Genomic DNA, 20,569 nt, shown 5'->3' on the forward strand with positions numbered 1-20,569 from the left:
CAATACTATGAAAGATTAAAATCTAATGCAAAAAAGAAAGAAAGAAAAGAGAAAGGGAGAGAGTGGTAAAAGCAAGTCATGTTAGTTGGAATGTAGTAAAATAGTAAAAATTGATGGACATTCCCCAAAATGTGTTGTCTTTTTTTCAAACCCTTCCTTTGTGCCTTGAACTCACAGAGATTTACCTGCCTGTGCCTCCTGAGTGCTGAGATTAAAGATGTGCACCACCACCACACAGCTTAGTGCCCTTTTATTATAACATGAAAACTGTGTGAGGGAATATTTTTAAGGCTTGGCTCTATCTACTCAGAAGCAGAAATACAACACTTCCTGGTGAGTGTCTGAGCTTGTAAAAGACCTGTGAGAGCAGCCACATGAAGATCACCATGTCTGTACTAACCAGAAAGGTAAGAGTCAGCTCTACTTGAACTGTCCCAATCACTTGCTTTATGTTTTGCATTTTCAACTCCTCTAAGCGATCCACTTCCAATTGCAGCTAAAGAAAAAAAAGCAAAGGTTATAGCCAGATTTTCATATTCATTTCTTTATCTTTCCATGTTTAAATAAAATTACAACATGAAGCTATAGAAGTAAATTAACACGTCTTATAACATTATAAAAGCCATAAATCTAAGGTATGTATGCACAAAATATGCCCAAATAGAACTTGTCTTTGCTGGCCCCAAACAGTAGGTTGGAAGGACATTGACCTGGACACAGAAATGCTCAGAGAGTGCTATTTACCCAATGCCCATTGGTTGTGAAAATCTTGATATTGTATTGCTACAATTACTTATTTCTCGTTATGTAAGTTAAATATATTTACAATTCAAATAAGTAATGTATAGTTATACAATTATTTCAAAATTAAGTTAACAATGTACCTAGGAAGTGATGTTCAAAAACTTTTTGAAGGTTTTTCTTCTTAAAATTAATCCTATATAAATGAACAGTTATAAAAATTACTTTTCAAATCACTTAGATAATTCCTATATATACATGGGAATATTACCAAATTCACACAATCATATTAAATTTTTCTCTTTGTACTCAGTTTTAACAGTGGTTATATAATTTATTTATTTAATTAATTACTATTTTTTTTACATGTCGATCCCAGTTCCCTCTTCTCCCTCCCTCCCTCTTACCCTCTCTCCCCCCTCACATGCAACCTGACCACCCTCCCATCCCCCATCCCAGTTCCACATGTAGGGCAATGCCACTCAGGTAGGGTCATGTAAATCTGTCAAGTCATTTGAAGTAGGGACTAGGACTTCTCTCCTATCTCTAGGGTAAGGGAGTATCCCTCTAGGGGGGGATGTGTTCGCAAGTTCCTTCTGTGCACCAGGAATACATCCTGGTCCCACTGTCTGAGGTCCCTTAGACTGCTCAGTCCTTCTGGCTGAGACCCACATTTGGGGGGGGGTCCTGAGTCAGTCCCATGCTAGATTCCCAGATAACAGTCTGAGGGCCCATCAGCTTCTCCTTGTTCAGGTCAGCTGTCTCTATGTGTTTCTGCAACCTGGTCTTGTCCTTTCCCTCGGCATCTGGATTCTAGTTCGACTCAGTGTTTAGTTATGGGTGTTTGCTTCTGTTTCCAACAGGTACTACATGAGGGCTCCATGATGGCAGATAAGTTGGTTGTTGATCTCACTATCCGAGAAGGGCATTTATGTTAGCCTTTACACTGTTGCTCAAATTGTTAGTTGGCAGCAGTCTTGTAGGTCTCTAGACCTTTCTTTAGGTTCAATTTTCTCTTCAAACAAATAATGGCTCCCTCTTTTATGTTCTCTCTCTCTTTTTCCCTCTCTCTCTCTTTCTCTCTCTTGTCTTCTATTCCTACTCTGACTCAATCTTCCTAGTTGCACATGCCTTCCTCTCCTCTCCTTCTCTTTCTCCTAGTTCTCTCTCCATTCACTGCCCCCTCTCCACTTCCCATGTAGCAGCTGCCTTTTTTTATAACCTTCATTCTGGCTCACCTGCAACCTTGACATCAGGGTTGGCTCTGGTGTGCTGCCCAGAAGGGAAGCAGAGGCTCCTTTCTCGTGGGCTGAAACTGGTGAATGTCAGGGTTAGCTCTCCCACTCTTGTGACCTCAGGGCCAACTCTCTCACCAGCCATAGCTAGCAAGGCAGAGGGCAGAGGGCATCTTTTCCTCCCCTATGCAACCACATGGCAAAAGAGAACACCACTTTCACAAACTTATCACCAGAGTCGAGAACTCTTTCTGGCTCTCTGAGCCAAGATTGTCAACTCAACAATGAAAACATCCAGGCAGGGTGAGATAGATCTGGATTATACACTGATGTTCTGTCCCAAAGTGTATGCCATGCAGTAGACCTGTCTCTGTGAACTCCTAGTATTGGCTTCCATTGAAATTTACAGGGTTTCATTGTGCAAAGCTACCATCTAACTTTGCAATTTTTTTTTATTCAACTGTTCATGTAATGTGTACCATTTTATCTGGTGAAACTGGCAATTTGAAGCCTAACTCTCTCTCTCTCTCTCTCTCTCTCTCTCTCTCTCTCTCTCTCTCTCTCTTTCTCTCTCTTTTAATTCTGAGACAAAGTTATGTCTTAAGCTGCCTGAGGATGTTTACAAAATGTAATATATTGCCAAATTTTAAGCTGAAGGGACTATCACATAAATGGAAACAGCGCAGCCTCTTCTCCTTCATCCTATACATTCCATCCTATACTGTTTCACTCAAAAGAGGAATAAAACTCATGAGGATGAAAAGGTAAATTACATCTCATTTTTGTGAAATTTTTCTTTTTTAAAAAATTTAATTATTTTATTTAATTTATTCTTTTACATGTCGAACCCAGTTCCATCTCCCTCCCTCCCTTTTACCCTCTCTGCCCTCTCACATGCAACCTGACCACTCTACCCTCCCATCCCCCCATTCCTATTCCACATGTAGGGCAATGCCAGGTGGGGTCATATAGATCTGTCAGATCATTTAAAGTAGGGACTAGGACTTCTCTCCTGTCTCTAGGTTAAGGCAGTATCTTCCATGAGGGATGTGTCTCAAGGTCCTTTTGTGCACCAGGAATACATCCTGGTTCCACTGTCTGAGGTCCCTTAGACTGCTCAGTCCTTCTGGCTGAGACCCATATTCAGGAGGGTCTGAGTCAGTCCCATGCTGGATTCCCAGCTATCAGTCTGAGGGCCCATCAGCTCCTCCTTGTTTAGGTCAGCTGTCTCTATGTGTTTCTGCAACCTGGTCTTGTCCTGTCCCTCTGCATCTGGATTCTAGCTCGACTCAGTGTATAGTTATGGGTGTTTGCTTCTGTTTCCAACAGGTACTACATGAGGGCTTCATGAATAAGTTAGTTGTTGATCTCACTATCCGAGAAGGGCATTTATGTTAGCCTTTACACTGTTGCTCAAATTGTTAGTTGGCAGCAGTCTTGTAGGTCTCTAGACTTTCTTTAGGTTCAATTTTCTCAATGTTCTCTCTCTCTCATGTGCTCTCTCTCTCTCTTTTCTCTCTCTCTCTCTTCTGTCTTTTATTCCTACCCTGACTCAATCTTCCTACTGGCACGTGCTTTCATCTCTTCCCCCTCTTGTTCTCCTACTTCTCTCTCCATTCACTGCCTCCCCTACTTTCGATGTGCTCTGGGGGACTTGTCCCTTCCCCCTTCTTTGAGAGACTTTATATGAATCTCTTAGAATACACCTTGGATCCTAGTATCTGGTGGTGTGAATTATAGGTTGGTGATCCTTTCCTCTAAGTCTAAAATCCATATGTAAGCGAGTTCTTCTTTTTGTGACTGGGTTACCTCATTCAGGATGGTTTCTTCAAATGCCATCCACTTGCCTGCGAATTTCCAGATTCCATTATTTATTTCTGCAGAGTAGTATTCCATTGTGTAGATGTGCCCCATCTTCTTTATCCATTCTTCAATTGATGGGCATCTGTTCCTCACAAATACTGCTGCTATGAACATAGTTGAGCAGATGTCATTGTTGCATGGATGTGGATCATTTGGGTATATGCCTAAGAGGGGGATTGCTGGGTCCTGTGGTTAACTAATTCCCATTTTCCTGAGGAACCACCATACTAATCTCCAAAATGGCTGTATGAGTTTGCACTCCCACCAGCAGTGGAGGAGTCTCTCCCTTTCTCCTCATCCTCTCCAGCATGAGTTGTCATTGGTGTTTCTAATTTTAGCCATTCTGTCAGGAGTAAGATGGTATCTCAAAGTTGTTTTGATTTGCATTTCCCTGATAGCTAATGATGTGGAGCATTTTCTTAAGCATCTTTCAGCCTTTTTGATTTCCTCTATTGAGAATTCTTTCTTCAGTTCTGTAACACATTTTTAATAGGGTTATTTGGTGTTTTGTTGACTAGTTTCTTGAGTTCTTTGTATATTTTAGAGATAAGCCCTTTGTCGGATGTAGGATTGGTGAAAATCTTTTCCCAGTCTGTGGGCTGCTGTTTGTTCTTGTCCACTGTGTCCTTTGCCTTACAGAAGCTTCTAAGTTTGAAGAGGTTCCATTTATTAATTATTGTTCTCACTGTCTGTGCCCCTGGAGCTATGTTCTGGAAGCGGTCTCCTATACTGATTTGTTCAAGGGTACCTCCTACTTTCTCTTCTAAGAGGTTCAATGTGGCTGGATTGATGTTGAGGTCTTTGATCCATTTGGACTTGAGTTTTGTGCATGGCTACAGACATGGGTCTATCTGCAGTCTTCTACACACCCTCATCCAATTGTGCCAGCACCATTTGCTGTCCTCGCCCCCATTGTATTATTTTAGATGTTTTGTCGAAAATCAGGTGTTCATAGGTGTGTGGGTTAATATCAGGGATTTCAATTTGATTCCATTGGTCTACCTGTCTATTTTTGTGCCAATACCAGGCTGTTTTCAGAACTATAGCTCTGTAGTAGAGCTTAAAGTCAGGAATGGTGATGCCTCCTGATGTTCTTTTATTGTATAGGGTTGTTTTGGCTATCCTGGGACTTTTGTTTTTCCATATAAAGTTTATTATTATCCTTTCAAGGACAGTGAAGAATTGTGGTGGGATTTTAATGGGGATTACATTAAATCTGTAGATTGCATACCTTTGTTTCCCTCAGAGTTGCCACATGTTGTTGGAACAGGTTCAGCTCTTCTACATAGGCATATGAAGAATTTTACAGAGTTTGCTCTCTTGTTCTTGGAGTAGTTTAAGTTTCTGCTTTCTATCCTTTTTCTGTTTTCTGAGAAATTTTAACTGAGTGTGCAAATCTTTTTCTAGTCAAGAGAGAGTTGTCTCCTCTTCTTCCTGTATGAAATAAGACTATAGTAAGGTCCAAGGATGGGAAGGAAACTAGGAGAGAATACGTATGACAAATGTTTAAATTTACAAACAAGGCAGTTTAAGCTTGGGGTGGTGGCACACACTTTTAATTCTAGCACTTGGGAGGTAGAGGGTTGAGGGATATCTGTGAGTTCAAGGCCAACCTGGTCTACAAAGTGAGCTCTAAGATGGCCAGAGCTATTCCACAGAGAAAACCTGTCAAAAAGTAGCTTATACCCAGCAGAAAATAATGTAAAGAGGATCACCTTGGATTTCTAGCAAAGAAGGGCAAATAGGACCTTGTTTATTGCTTGACTTATACTATGTGACCAAGAAAGATCTCAGAGTCCTGATCCTCCAACCTCTGTTTCAGGTGCTGAGATTACAGGTATTGGTCACCATGCCCAACTTCCTTTTTCAATTTTTACTATAGTAAAATATCCCTAAATTATTGCCCTATATTTTTCATCTTTGCCATTTTTAAGTGTATAGTGCAGTGGTATCAAATGCACGTAGTCTTCAAAGTAGCAACAAACTTCATGATTTTTCATCTTCACAATGGGACAAAAGCAATATGAACTCAGCAGAATCTATATTGCAAGTATAAACACTGCCAGTTTTTCACTTTAAGTTCAGTACTCAATTTAACACAAATTATGAAATACTTTTAAGATGGTCTCACTGTCCTTGAACTTGAGATATTCCTGGCTCAGGTTTCCACATGCTGAGATTACAGGCCTTCACAATCACACCAAGCAACAATCAGGTGTGTACAACCTTTTGACACTGAAAATATACTGACATGCATAGTTCATACCTGATAACAGGACTGTCACTTGGAGGGTAAAGGCTTGTTGTTAAGCCTGACAATCTGAGTTTGATGCCCAGAACCCACACAGTAAAAGAATAAAACCAACACAAGCAAATTGTCCCCTGACCTCTACATGCTGATGCCACACACCCGCAATAAATTCAAATACAAAAAAAAAAAAATTTAAAAAAAATAAATAAATAAAAACACCACTAACAATAAAGCTCTCATGTTTTAAGAACTTTATAATTTAAAAAATTAAATACTTTTAAAATTTAACATTATTATTGCTGCTTGTGTATAGAAAGGAACATGCAGTTTGCAATGTCATACATATGGCAGACATGGGACAGCTTTATGAAGTTGATTCTTTCTACTCATTCATTTTTGTTTTTGTTTGTTTTGTTTTGAGACAGAGTTTCTCTGTAGATTTGGAGGTTTTCCTGGAACTCACTCTGTAGACCAGGCTGGCCTTGAGCTCACAGAGATCTGTATGTCTCTGTCTCCTGAGTTCTGGGATGAAAGGCATGCACCACCAATGCCTGGTATTTCTGCTCATTCTTATATGGGTTCTGAAGATTGGACTCAGGTCACCAGGCTTTAACATGATAAATGCTTTATTCACTGATAGCGTCTTATTGGCCTGATCTCTTCTTTTATTTTTGACCAATACCTACCTGAGGGTAAAACTAGGGCATTATGCTGGTCAAGCTTCCACCACTGAATTGCATCCAAATGGTTAGGTTAGAGTTTTGTATTAATCCATAGGTTGGACATGATGGTTGCCAACTCTAAGACGTGTTTTGTGTGTCAGCTACAATTTTCAGTAACTGAACTGGATCAACTGTACAATTTTCTAAAAGTTATGGTGGCTTTTTCAGAATGTAAGTCCAAGTTAAAAAGTAAATATAGCAGTGTGATCATCATGACCACTAATTCATTTCATCTTGCAAAACTGAAATCATTAATTTGGCATAATGTCTTCATTTTATGCTCCCACCTATTTTATTATGCTCCCAATTTATTTATGCTCCCAATCTATTTTAAGTGTCAGAATAATTTTGTAAGAGTTATACAAGGACCAGAAAACTTACTTTAGTAAGAGAAAAGATGGTAAATGTCTAGTTCTTATTAATTAAATACTTACACTAATAATCTTATGAACATTTATTTACCAAAAACAATCAATTTAGTAGATCCTGCTCTATTCCTAGTGGATAAAGAAAGGGATAGAGTGAGTAGTAATTATATGCTCTACAAATAGAGTTTCACTTAGCATTGTTAAAAACTTGCCATATATTCAAGGAAGACAGATACACCAGTGTACTCCCAACTTCTCATGTACCTAATTTCACATTGAATATTTAATAAAAAAGAGAAACTTTATGTAGCAAATCTATATCATTTATGCTAATTTAAGGAAACTGCTCTAATATCCTGGTCTGCTAGAATGTTCTTCACTGCCCACTTCAAGGGCAGTCTGACTGCTAGACTTACTCCGTCTGTAGACACAAGTGGTAAGCTTTTCCTATAACAGTAAGTGGAACATGAGATCCAGTCATCATTACCTTTCAAAGCTCTCTATGTGTCCCAACTTTTCAGAACCATTCTGGATGATTCAGTGATATGCAGCTTTTGGTTACTAAAGGAGCCACTTGAAATTTGTCTGTTACTCCTTCTTTGTATCACTAGGTATCCTTGCCTCTTATTACCAACTTTATTCTGTGAGGGTGGATGGTAGCACAGGTATATATGTGAAAAAAATGGATGGAGGACAGAGATTAACTTTTGGGTGATACTGTCTACCTTGCTTTTTGTTCTAAAGCTAAGTATGAGCATGTATTTAAGTGTGTTGCATGTGAACCTGGTGCCCATTGAAGTCACAAGAGGGTGCTGGATTCCCTGGAATAGACGTTCAGGACAGTTGTAAGCCACCACATGTGCTGGTAACTGAAACCACCTCCTTTGCAAGAGCAGCAAATGTTCTCAGCTGCTCAATCTTTCTCCAGCTGCTATCTTGTTTTTAGGTATTTGGGAGACAAAGGTTCTCATTGGTTTGATGCATAAGACTCCAATATCCACCTATCTATGCTTCCCCAATGGCAACTATATGCAACCATTATGATGTTTTACCCTCAAGACAAGGTTTCTCTATGATGCCCTGGCAGTCTTGAAACTCACTCTGTAGACCAGGCTGACCTTCAGAGATCTGCCTGTCTCTGCATCCCAAGAGCTGGGGTTAAAGGCACAAGCCAAAGCCCAGTAATCTGGCTTATTTTGCAAGGATTATGAGGATTCAATTCAGGTTCTCATGCCTTTGAGGGAAGGACTTTACCAATTAACCCATTTCTTCAATGTATCCCTACCCCATCTTTCAAATAAAGATCCATGCCTCCCTTTTCCTTAAAGTTAAAACATTATTATGCTCTATAAAACTGAAATACAGCAAGAAGTGTTTGATAGGTATTTCATGTCAATAGGGTAACTACCTTTCACATTTCTCATATGTATCCCTCCTTTACAAGAATGCTTTCCATTTGCATTACTAAGTTAAAAACATATTCCTCTGTCTAAGATCCCAACCAGCCCCCAAGCACTCTGTACTGCCACACCTGAAGTGGCTTCACCTCATTACACAGGGTACTCAGCTCCTCCTGAAAGATGGATATTGTTGTTCTTTTGCTGCAGCTGTGGACAATGAAACACAAACAAGAGACTCAATGAGGCCACATGGTGTTTATTATTGGAGGGAAAGAACAGAGGAGAGAGAGATGAGGTACCCATGAAGTGGCCACGCTAGGCATGCATCTCCCAACCATCATTAGGGGGCAGTGTCAGCACAATTCCCAGTTTCCAACAGATATGCTTTCGAAAAGCTGTCTCATGAGGCTTCCCTCCTCTTCAGCAATCATCCTATCCAGAAAATCCTATGAGAGAGAAAATGATTGAAAAGCCTGGAGCCACTGGGAATAAAACACCACAAAACCAACTAGGATGTAAAAACACATAATTTCAAATTTTGCAGAAAGAGCTTTAAATAAACAAAATCAGGAAGAACCTGTGCTATCCCAGTATGAATGACCAAATATTACTTTTACTCTTTATTATTATGTGTGCTCATGATGTGGGGTTGTAGAATGCAGATGCCATAAAATGAGTATAAGGAGAGAAGACAACATTATGGACTCAATTCTTGCTTTATAGCATATATGGATGGGTTCTGGTGATTTAGCTCAGGTCTTCAGGCCTATATTATGGAGTTGCAGGTGCCTTTACTTACTAAGTTACCTATCCAAAGCCCCTAATTGTCTCTCTGTGTGTTGTCTCAAATAAGACAGCAACATCCATACATACTGTTCTCACTGCATAAAGACCAGTACCACTCAACTCACCCTGATATGCTTCTTCACAGCCTCAGCTCTTTGCAATTGCTGTTCTTCTGGAATTCCAAATAGTTTCTATATTTCCCAAAGGCAAATCAGAGATTTCTGGTGTCATACAATGGATTCTTCTAGCACTTCACTGAAAATCAATATAAAACCATTTTATTTATAATAGCCATTATCACTGCTGCAAGACTAAAAAACACTATTTTTAAGAGCTAAATTGAGTAGCTTCCCAGTGGCCATTAGAGTGGAATGAAATCAGAGTAAGAATACTAGTTGAATAAGCCCATATTCATTCTTTGTGCCTTCTAAATGCCACAGAAGCAAAGTTATTATATTTATTCTTAACAAGACCCAATGACATTTACAAATGTATTTATAAAAGAAAAACAAACAAAATGTCCTAACATAAGAGCTTGCATGTAAAAATCCCCTGGAAACAGATGGCAAAGAGCTGGCTATGGTTTCTTATGCCTCTGAAGCCTGCATTTGAGAGGCTGAGACCAATCTGTGAAATAGAATGAGAGCCTTTAATCCCATCACTCCGGAGGCAGAGGCAGGTGGATCTCTGAGTTCAAGGCCTACAGACTGAGTTCCAGGACAGGCAGTGCTATACAGAGAAACTCTGTCTTGAAAAACCAAAAAAAAAAAAGTAAAGAAAACAAAACTAGGGCTGGGACTGTAGCTCAGTGGTAGAGCTCTTACCTAGCATCTTTAAGGCCCAATGTTCACTTCCCAGCACAGGCCAGGGTTGGGTGAGATGGTAATAGAAAGCCTTGGCACAGTTCTCACTAATATAGCCTAGAGTATCCTTAAACCCAAGATTATTCTCTCAGGCTCCAGAGTGCTGGGATTACAGTCGTTCACCACAACACTCAGCTTGATTCTTAAAGTAAAACTAGTACCTCAAGGAAAGGTTAAGCTTAAAAGATATCATTACAGTCTAGAGAGATGGTTCAGCAATTAACACCACTGGATTCCCTTCCAGAGGACAAAGGTTCAATTCCAAGAACCCACATGGCAGCTCACATCTGTCAACTACCAGGTACAAAGCTGTACATGGCATTATAACATTGTGAATGAATTAGCTGTGTCTTGCTGTAGATTCTTCCTGTAGCTTATTACTTTCTGTAATAAATGTGAGGTTTAATTCCCACAGTTCACCACCATCTGATCATTTACTGGGAACAAATTTCTCTCATGCATTTGGAGTTTTACTGATTACCCTCCCTAGCTATGTGTAGAACCTGTTCTCTATTAACAGGTCCTACTTTACTAATTACATCCTTTAGTTATGTGTGAGGCCTTATTCCCCTCTCTATTGTAACTGCAGAGATCTGCCTTCCTGAAATTATCTTTATTGGCAGACATTTGGTCAGTGTTTAGGGCATTCCCAAATATCCAAAGACATAGAAATACTACACAACCAAAGTTGTTGATTCATAGCTGCCTACATGGGTAGAAAATATAAGCATGGCCTTGACTTTACCTCACTGGAAGAGAGAGAAAGTGGTAACCTAAACTAACCCTGCATTAAAAGATTCTCAAACTTCTTGTTATATTAACTCAAGATTTTAACTCAGAGATTTACTGCTCCCTCCTGTGTCCTCTGACAAGATAAAAACAAAGATAATCAACCCATTTGCTCATCCTCAGGGAAAAGCAAACTTTCCTATAGGCCTGTGTTGCCACTGAGGCTAGAGCACTGGAAGATTCCAGGTTTTATTTCTTGTGCAAATCAAAAACTAGACCCTCCCTTTTACCTACAGTCCTAAGTAATTGATGCTAAAAGTTTCTCAGAGTAGTTTTAGTTTATTGTTCTCTGTGTAAATCTTATCTGCCTTTCTGACCCTGAGAAACTCAAGCCTGGCAATACAAAAAGAATTATCCTTGCAAAATTGTATTGTAAAAAGAATTACTGTTGCAAGCATTCCTTTACCCCCCCCCCCCAAGAACTTGGGGAAGAGAAGAAAGAGGCAAAAGAAACAGAAAAAAAAAAACAGTTAGGGAGAAGAAGACAAGAAATGGAGAGACAAAGAAACACAGAGATAGACAGAAACAGAAACACAACAGCAGGAGGGAAAAAAGAAAGGAAGAAGAATAAAGAACATCAAGAAGAACAATTGTGTGTATCAATTCTTTTTCCCCTCAGATTTTAGTTCCCTCACTTATTTGTAGTTCCTTATTTTGAAAATTGAGCAAACCTTTTGGAAGCTGGACCATCGCGTCTACCTCGGCCAGCAAGGAAACACAACCACAACTCTTCTTCAAAGCAGTTTATTCAGGAACCTTGTACATCAGCTTCTGATTGCCCCAGCTTCAGCAAGCCCTTAAATGTGCGCTCACTGCCCAATCAGCTCATGCCACCTGGCGATCCCAGATAGGCCACAGAAGGAGGAAGTGCACCAGATCCATCAAGCACTTCCAAATAAGGCTTGTTTACAACTAAGCTCGGACTACCTGGCATCCAGCCAGGCACCATCATGGGGCTGTGGCTTCCCACACTGGACTTTTAAAGTGTTTGATAATCCCAGAAAAGCTTAAGTATAATGCCATTCAATTAAGAGCATCTGGAATCCTTGGCCTTTTGTTGAATTTGTATTCATTAAGTGTTTGTATTCCATTCCCATTCTCTTGAGGCCAAATATTTAGGAGTAAAATATATGATCAAAATCAATAATCACTTAACAAAGACTCTTACAAATTACAGAGTCAATAACTTCAAGGCCATACTAAATCTCACAATACTTCACCCACTACTTTCAGAAGGCATTTGTATAGTTTCAGTACAAGGGCCCTATTATTTTGGAAGTGCAAAAACTGGCATTCAGCATCTTGCCCCAAGAGTCAGTTCTGGTCCAATTGCAAACTGAACACTCCCAAAAGCAGTGCCTGGGAATCTTGAAACAATTTGTAAAAAATTCTGCACTTTGAGTTTGTTAAGTTGCAAGGAAATCAAGCCATTTCCGATTTAAAAAAATGTCAGCAGCAAAGAGTAGTCACAAAGAAAGACAATACACTGTTTGACCCAGTCTCACTGCAAAGCCTAGGCTAACCTTAAAGCGGTCTTCTTGCCCCAGCCACCCAAGCAATGGGGTTCCAGGCTTTACAGAATAAAAGCCAACCATTACAGGCTCCACATTTACCCAGAATGGTTGTTAGAACCTGCACATGACATGCAGCAGCATAGCAGGAGTAGCCAGGACATAAGGCAGCTCCAGCCACAGTTCTAGCACCTTCAAGCGGCAGTCAACTGAGCCTGAATTTAAGAAGCACCCGCCTGGGTCTCCACCCTGTCCAGCTTGCTGTTAGCCCTGTATAGTAAGAATATTCACTTTGTTCATACCTGTGGCACTGACCATGCCCATTGGGGTTGGGGACTTGGGTGGATGTTGCCTGGGGGAACTAGGTCTGAGGAGGGGCCCTGGGAGCTCTCTTCCTTGCAACATGGAGACAGAAGAACATCTGGAGGCTTCCTTGAGACCAGGAATCTGCTGGTGTTCATCTGTCTATGTTGGAAGTTATTTCTTCCTGAATAAACATCTATTAGGCCTATTTGTTTCTCCTGATCCTTATTAAATCATGATAGCCCTGCTAGTGGCCCTGGGCCCAGCTACCCTTTGGAGTCCAATCCAGTGCTCCATCCTCAGATATCAGGGCCTGAGCCCAGGCATATGCTTGTTCTTAAACCTGGCACCAGACCACATCTCAGTAGTGGCTCCCTCCTCTAAGAGACCTGTACCTTTTTGTCATGGCAGACACGCCAAACAGTCAAGAATCAAGATCTTCCACCTTCCTCAGACAGGTGCATGCTGAACACACGTGTTTATGAGGCCAGTAAGGTTCTCTCCAGCAACCAGGAGCTGGGAAGACACAGACAGACCAGCCTTTTAGATCTCCAGCCTCAGTGTGATGTCGTCCTCCTTCTCTAAGCCGGGAAGCCTCTAAAATTGAATCATTTACTCCATTTATGCAGAGATAGGAGCTCTTAGATCAAGATTGGTGTGTTGAAAATCTGATTGAGAGCCACCAGACTAGGCAAGGGTGGATGGAAAAGCAGAGTACAAGCTGGCACCCCTCCCCACTTCCCGCAAACAGCTCTGGCATGCCAGGCTCTCCAGATGAGCCACTCAGGTATTCTCACTAACAGGCAAAAGCAAAGGCTAGATCCTAGCTTTCATTCCTCCCCAGGGGATTGGTTCTACATGACACATGGCCTACGTTCTGCATCAGTAGGTTTCTATCCCAGAGGATCATCTCAGAGCAGTACCTTATGGGAAATACATTATTATGTGGATTCCCTCACTCAGTCCTGATTTTTGCTTCGACGGAAAAAGTAAAACAAAACAAAACACAGTTTAGATTTTCTAGCAGTCAGTCCAAACCTGAATCCTCAGTATGCCACCAAACCTGAATCCTCAGTAGGTTACTCTAAATCTTGGGTCCTCTTTATTCTGCACTAAATTTAAAGTATATTTCCTGATGGGAACTGGCTGGAGGACACTAATATGAATATGTACATGATTACTGAAAGGAAAGCAGGGATGGTGTATGTTCAAAAGTTCTGTGTCTAAGGAGGAAAGGGGGCAATTAAAGAAAACACAAAGTTGCAGCCCTTACTCAGCTCCAGGCTCACTTCACCCTGAGAAACGATGTCCACCCCCTCCACTGCCCACCCATCTGTTAGCCACTGGTGGCAGGTCTAGGCAAAGTCTCTCATCTTCATCTTCCACACAAATAGGACAAGGGAATAAGATTTTATGTATTTTATGTCCTGTGTTTTACTGTACATTGCATCCCCTCCCAGAAGGCTCACTTAAGCTGAGGCATGGAGACACTAATTTGGGAGAGGAAGCCTGAAGTCTAAGGTCTCAGGGCCATGTGAATCCTGGTTTTATTCCATTTATCTTGCTGTCCCATGCAGCCTGGGACAGCGGTGGGATGGGGTGTCCAGTAATTTGGTGAGTGGTACCAGATACCAATTTCTATGCTCCTCTGAGCACTGGCTCTTGCCTGGAATCAAATCAGGTGCCTCTGACACCTGGGACCTGGGGTGACAGACTTGAGGACTTGGGTCTCCAGAGTCTGCCCACTCTTAGGAAGAGCCAGGGAAAAAAGGGGGGGTTCCTTGGAAACACCCAAAAGGCAAACCCCACAACAAAAGGCTAGCCTAACCCTAGAGGTGGGGGTGGGGGATGGGACCAGGGAAGCTGTCACTTCTCTCCAAAGGCAAGACCTGTGGGTGGCTCAAGTTTTAAGCTGAAGCTGGTTCCCAGATTGGGGGCCCCAGGGGGGGGCACACTGTTGTTTTCATGTTTGTGTGTGTGGGAGGGTAGAATTTTGCCTGGATGCTTTATATCCTCATAAACCTGGCCTGAGAGCAGCTGCACAGGACTGAGGAAAAAGCCACAAAGAGGGACAAACCCAGAGGGTGTGAGCTAGTGAAGGCTGAATCCATGTACCCACCAGCTAGACTTTTCAGAGAGATTGCTTTCATTTTTAGAATAAAACTGAAAGTGCAGCCAGTCCTTGGGACATAAGCTTACACCCCTGTGAGTCCTCTAAAACACACTGACACTTGTTGGGTGAGGGTTCTTTTGTTTTGTTTTTATTTGGGGGGGAATTAAATTCAGCTGGATATTTCCATTATTCAACCTGATTTTTAGACTGGTTAAAATAATCCTTTAGTAGCTAAAATATTGACTTACTAAGCACTAAGTGGCAATTCATACCATAAAGAAACTAGTGTAAATTGCTTACCAAAGAGCTGCTGGTTCCCTTTAGTCTGAAGCATTTTCATTCAAATTGTTGGAACAAGTATCAGGCTTTTTAAATCCCACTATAATTTTCTCTTCACTTTACTGGCTATCCTATTCAACCCCACCCCACCCCCTTTAAAAATATATGTGTGTCTTCCTCTTTTAATTGGGGTTATTGAAATAATCAAGTTTTCCTCCTCAACCCAGTCAGTCATCTTTTCTTCTCTCTCACTCCACCTCACACCTGCCCCGCTCACCAGACCCCTTGAGCCCTCTTTAGCCAGGTGTTCCCCGTTTCCCAGTGACTGAAGTCTAGAAGAGTGGGCAGCTAGCATGCCTGAGCCCTGTGCCAAGGCCTGGAGTCACCACCACCCACCCACCCCGGGCGGAGGTGGTCCAGGGAGCCTGCATGCTGGCCCACCAGCTTCCACTGGTCTCAGGTGCCTGAAGCTGCACATGCTGCCCTCATATGGGGCCTTCAAGAGTCCAGCAGGGCTGACACTGTAATGCAAGCAGTGCCTGGGCTCATGTCAGAGGAGTGAGGGTGGCCTACAGCCGCTAACCTGTAAAGGCACTGGGGAATGAGGATTGATGATCCCAGATCCTTGGATGGGGCGGGGTATGGGGTTGTGGGTCTCCAGGGGCCTTGCATGTATGCAAATCCCAGAGACAGGATGGGGAAAACTGAGAAGGGAGAACAGCCAGTGAGGTGACACCGCCCCGGAATTATTGAGACATGCTCCTCCTCTGTCCAGCTTTCCCCTTCATCCTAGCCCCAGTCCATGGTCTCGGGCTCCATCTGCCCTGCCAGGCAAGTGTATGTAGTGAGATTTTTACTTTGTCTCCTTCTGTGGCACTGACCACACCCACTGGGGGGATGGAGCCATGTGTGGAAGTGACCTGTGGAAGGAGGTCTGAGGAAGAGCTGGAATGCTCTCTTGCTGGTAGGACTCAGACAGGAGAGCATCCGGTGGAACTTGCTGGTGTTCACCTGTCTAGGTTGTAAGTTATTTCTCCCTGAATAAACATCTATTTGGCCTATTTGTTTATCCTGATCCTTATTTAACCGCAATAAGTGTATGTGCAGCAGCTGCAGCCAGGAAATCATGGACAAATACCTCCCAAAGGTAAGATGGGGAGGGCACTAGAGCTCCAAAGCGAGTCTGCCTGAGGCTCTGGGGACAAGTGCCCCACCCTCTGTAAACCAAGGCTCTATAGACCCTCTCAGCAAAGTACTCTACTCCAGGGCCCACATCAAGGAGGGGAAAGTGCAATAAGGAATCATTGGGGTTTTGTGTTGTGAAACTGTATACAGACAAGGGTTTCCTAGGTGTGTGCTGAGGGCTTGGGAAGGCACCACCAATCCTGAAACAATTGCCAGTTGCCAGGGTTTTTGTTTACCAAGCCTAGACCTTTACTTTAAAATCCTGCACTCTACAAACTGGTACCTCCTCTCTAATATGCCCATATTATTGTCTTCTTAAAATAGCCCAGGTAGGTGTAACAACTGATTCACCATCGCCTCCTCTCCCTTTATGATTAAAAACACTGTAAACTGACTTTAACCACCTTTTATTTGTGCTGTTATTATCACCACAGTCTTGCATTTATTTACAGATACCTGGAACCTTCCCAAAGCAAAAGTTTATACAAGGTTTTAGAACCTGTTGTGGTACCTCCCAGACCATGCTAAGCACAAAGCTGTATATCCTACCAGTTCTGGGATTTGCAAATTCAAATACAAGTAGTTATGCACATATACTAAGAGTCTCAGTTGAAGTGTTTCATGTGGTGGATTCAGAGTTGACTGATTTACTGTCTTACCTCAGTTTAACCTTTTCTTTTAAAATATTGTGCACAAGGTATTATGAGGGATTTGGAGTTGAAATTACGTCAGGCTGCATTTACCCTACCATTGCAGGCAGGATCTTGGTCCCATGTGTCCTGATCTGAATACATCTGATCACTAAGACCAGGAGGGGGAAAATTCCCTTCGCCTCTAATATCTTGCTGAGAATGCCTACAGATGTTTCTGGAAGTTTCAGACACTAGTCCACTCTCCTGTGGCTGGTATTCTGATCATTCATCATGGCTGGAATGCTTTTGCATTTTTCCTTCTTGCCCCTCAGAGTGAAGAGTATAAACTCTGTAGATTCTCTGATAATTTCTAATTTGAATATGTTAGCATCCGTTATTCCCTGTAGTCATCTCAACTTGATTTTGTTTTTGTTTCTGGTACTAGAGACTGAACCCAGTGTGTGTGCTAAGTATATACTCCACTCCAACCAGATCTTAGTTGGTTTTGCTCTTTAAGGTTTTCAAACTGAAGTGAATATGTGTGCCTCTGCATGTGTATCTGGAATCTCTAGATAACCTATAAAGCCTTAATATGTGACACAACAAAAGGGCAATTGAAATTCTGATTTTATTTATTTTAAGAGAAAACTTAACCTTCCTTACCACTACCAATTGAGACTGTTTTTTTTTTCTAAAACAGGCGTCAATTGTAACCCTATCTCAACTGCTTCCTATATTGAGGGGGAAAAATAATTCCAGCTTCACTTTCACACTACTTACAAGCTTACATCATCCCAAAGAGAATGATGGTGAGTCAATTTGAGGTCACATAATAAGACACCTCACCATACCTCCTCCCTGTGTGCTACAGACACTATGGGACATGCTGCTCCCATTATGGGGGACACATCTACTCTACTGATTGGGTCCACAGAACCAAAAGCAATGCCTGCTTTGTCTGCTTTTCTTGCAAGAGGCAACTGTCAATTGGAGAGGGGTTTGCCCTGGTGGAAGAGAAAGTCCTGTGCAGATTGTATTTCAACCACACACTAGATTAAAAAGAGAAGTAGAGAATGGTGAGTGAGCTCAAGACACCTTTGTGTGTTTTAGAATTGTGAATGAAGAGATAAAAATCGATTCCACTCCAAGGCCATTGTAATGTGTGGGAAGCCACGCTGGCCACGTTGGCTTGTTTATTGTTCTTGTATCCTAATCGTCTGCGCATGCCTAATCGTCTGCGCATGAACATTGTGACGTTATCCTAAGATGGCTGCTCACCTATCCCGATTGGGTGATGCACAATCATCCGATGAGACCTAAGCCAATCAGACGATGCTGCATGTCCACATCATCATGAGTATATAAACTTGGCGCTCCGTAGGGTCGGGGTCCTTCTCCTTCTCTTTTTCAGTCTTTCTCTCTTTCAGCTTGGAGCTCCCAATAAAGTGTGCTTGAGAAGAATCCTGTTGTTGTTGTTCTTCCCGCTGGTGGGACGGGCGCAACAGTAATGTATTATTTTAAACAAGAGATAAAGCCAACAGTGCTATCCATTAAAGGACTCCATCAGTTGCTGTGTGGGCAAGGGGTGGCCTCCATGATTTCCACTCTGCACTCTGTGGCAGAAGCCTGAAGTTTGGGTTCAGCTTTATTTCTGCTTATTTGCCTTCCTAACACTGGCCTTACATGTATACTTTTACTGTATTTCAGGCAGAGTGCACCAGGCTATAAATACTATCCTCTATGGTCTATTTACAACATATTTTTAAAACTTTATAAATTTAGAAGATGAAGCCCAGGTGTATGAGGAATCTATACAGAGGTGTGGAACCATCTGGTTACCAACTGGGCATTGTTTTGTTTTGTAGAATGCAGGCAATGGGATCAGTATGGATGGAACCTTGCTCACAGAACAAAGCCAGCAAAAAGAGCTCAGACTAGCTTCACAGCCGATACGCTCCAGGTAGACATGGTGATGCTTGTGTGATTTCTGGAACTCTATCCCCAAAGAAAATAGACTTAAATCAAAATAAGATACAATCTATATGCTACCTGACAATGTTTTTCTAAAAGGTTGTCGTATACTTTTTTTTTTTAAAAGATCTAACTCAATAAGAATATAAAAATTCATGGTCTGCAAAGTCTCATCATGGTAGCTTCCTGTCCTTAGGCTTCTTTGGTTTTGACATCAAATTAGGACACAGTATGGCTCTTGCAAGTATAAGTCTACAGCAGACATTTTTATTACATGAAATCACAACAAAAGACTAGAGTGTAGAGATTAAGCTAAAAAAGATAGCAAGCACCCAGGACTGTGGGGCTCCAACATGTTGTCATTTAAGTAAAATATGTGAGTTGTTTAATGTACAAAATCTATACAGGGAAGAACAGAATCTCCTAACATAGACAAAACTCTAATGATTGACACCAGTTGTAAAGGGGTAGAGGGTGACTCCATTGTCCCTGCTGAGGTTGATGCTGCCCCCTGAAAATAGACAGACTTCATTATCACAGTTGTCTTCGATGTGAGTATTGTCTTGCCATATCTGCACTGCCAGAGTACAGAGGTGGCAGAGGATGTCGGGATTGAAGCACTTAATAGACCACCACAAGAAATGAAGAAGAAGCTGTGCTGTTCTTAATCGGAGGCCGATGTCAATTACACCAAACGTCTCTATGTCCTTTCAATAGCCATGGTGACTGAACTATTCAATCTCCCCAAATCAGGGGTGAAGTTAGCTGAAAATCACTATGCTGTGGCCAGCAGCATGGAGCTGGACCAGGGCAGTGTATAGCTCCAGAGTCATTACGCTCAAAGTTCACAGGGAAAAGAATATCCTTTAAACCTAACACTGATCCCCCTATGGAATTAGAAGAAAAGTTGGCTATGGAAACATCAGACAACTGAATACAGGAATTAGAAAAGGATCCATTATGAAAATCTGACAGGTTCCTAACTATAGCAAAGCATAAAACATTACTCAAAGGGAAAGTGAGATTCATAGTCTGTCAGTCAATGACCACATTGGCTGAAGATCTGCCTGTAGTAAAAGTAAAAGGTGATGGCCAAATGGAACTATGTATCTCTACAGGCATCAGCAGAGAGGGATTCCTCACCAGACTCCAAACCGATCTCTTCTCGCTGATTACTGGTTGGGTTATCATGATTAGCATCATTAGGGTAAGGCTCATCCACCAGTCAGATGCTGGTTTATCTGAGTAAGTTTGCGAAGATAGGTTTTTAAAGGTCACCCCCATGGGGGTTCATCATAGAGTATATCAACATAGGCAGGTGGAGCAGAGGGTGTTAATCCCTGCCAAGTTATTTCCTTATTTCCTTATCTCCCTTATCTGAAGAAAGACCCTCATGACCATGTCCCCTATTACTAAAACCTATGAGGTTTGTTTTTTTGTTTTTGTTTTTGTTTTTTTTTTTTATGCCAACTCAGCAGCTTTCAGTGGAGTTCTTCAATTTCCTGTATTAAAGTTTCCTCCTCAGGGTAGTCCAAACTCAGACTCAGAAGATGTTAA

The 20,569-nt window shown here is 41.7% G+C and overlaps 1 long non-coding RNA gene across 1 annotated transcript; it reads right to left on the minus strand.

Annotated features, from left to right (window-relative positions):
- Positions 1 to 8,816: 8,816 nt before the first annotated feature.
- On the minus strand, positions 8,817 to 11,772 carry LOC127218604 (uncharacterized). The gene is made up of 3 exons (XR_007834210.1): positions 11,690 to 11,772; positions 9,492 to 9,621; positions 8,817 to 9,026 (listed from the first exon to the last, which is right to left on the minus strand). It is a non-coding gene; the product is annotated as an uncharacterized LOC127218604 (long non-coding RNA).
- Between the last annotated feature and the right edge of the window lie 8,797 nt (positions 11,773 to 20,569).

This window comes from Phodopus roborovskii, unplaced genomic scaffold (genome assembly GCF_943737965.1).
Source record: "Phodopus roborovskii unplaced genomic scaffold, PHOROB, whole genome shotgun sequence".
Lineage (NCBI taxonomy): Eukaryota > Metazoa > Chordata > Mammalia > Rodentia > Cricetidae > Phodopus > Phodopus roborovskii.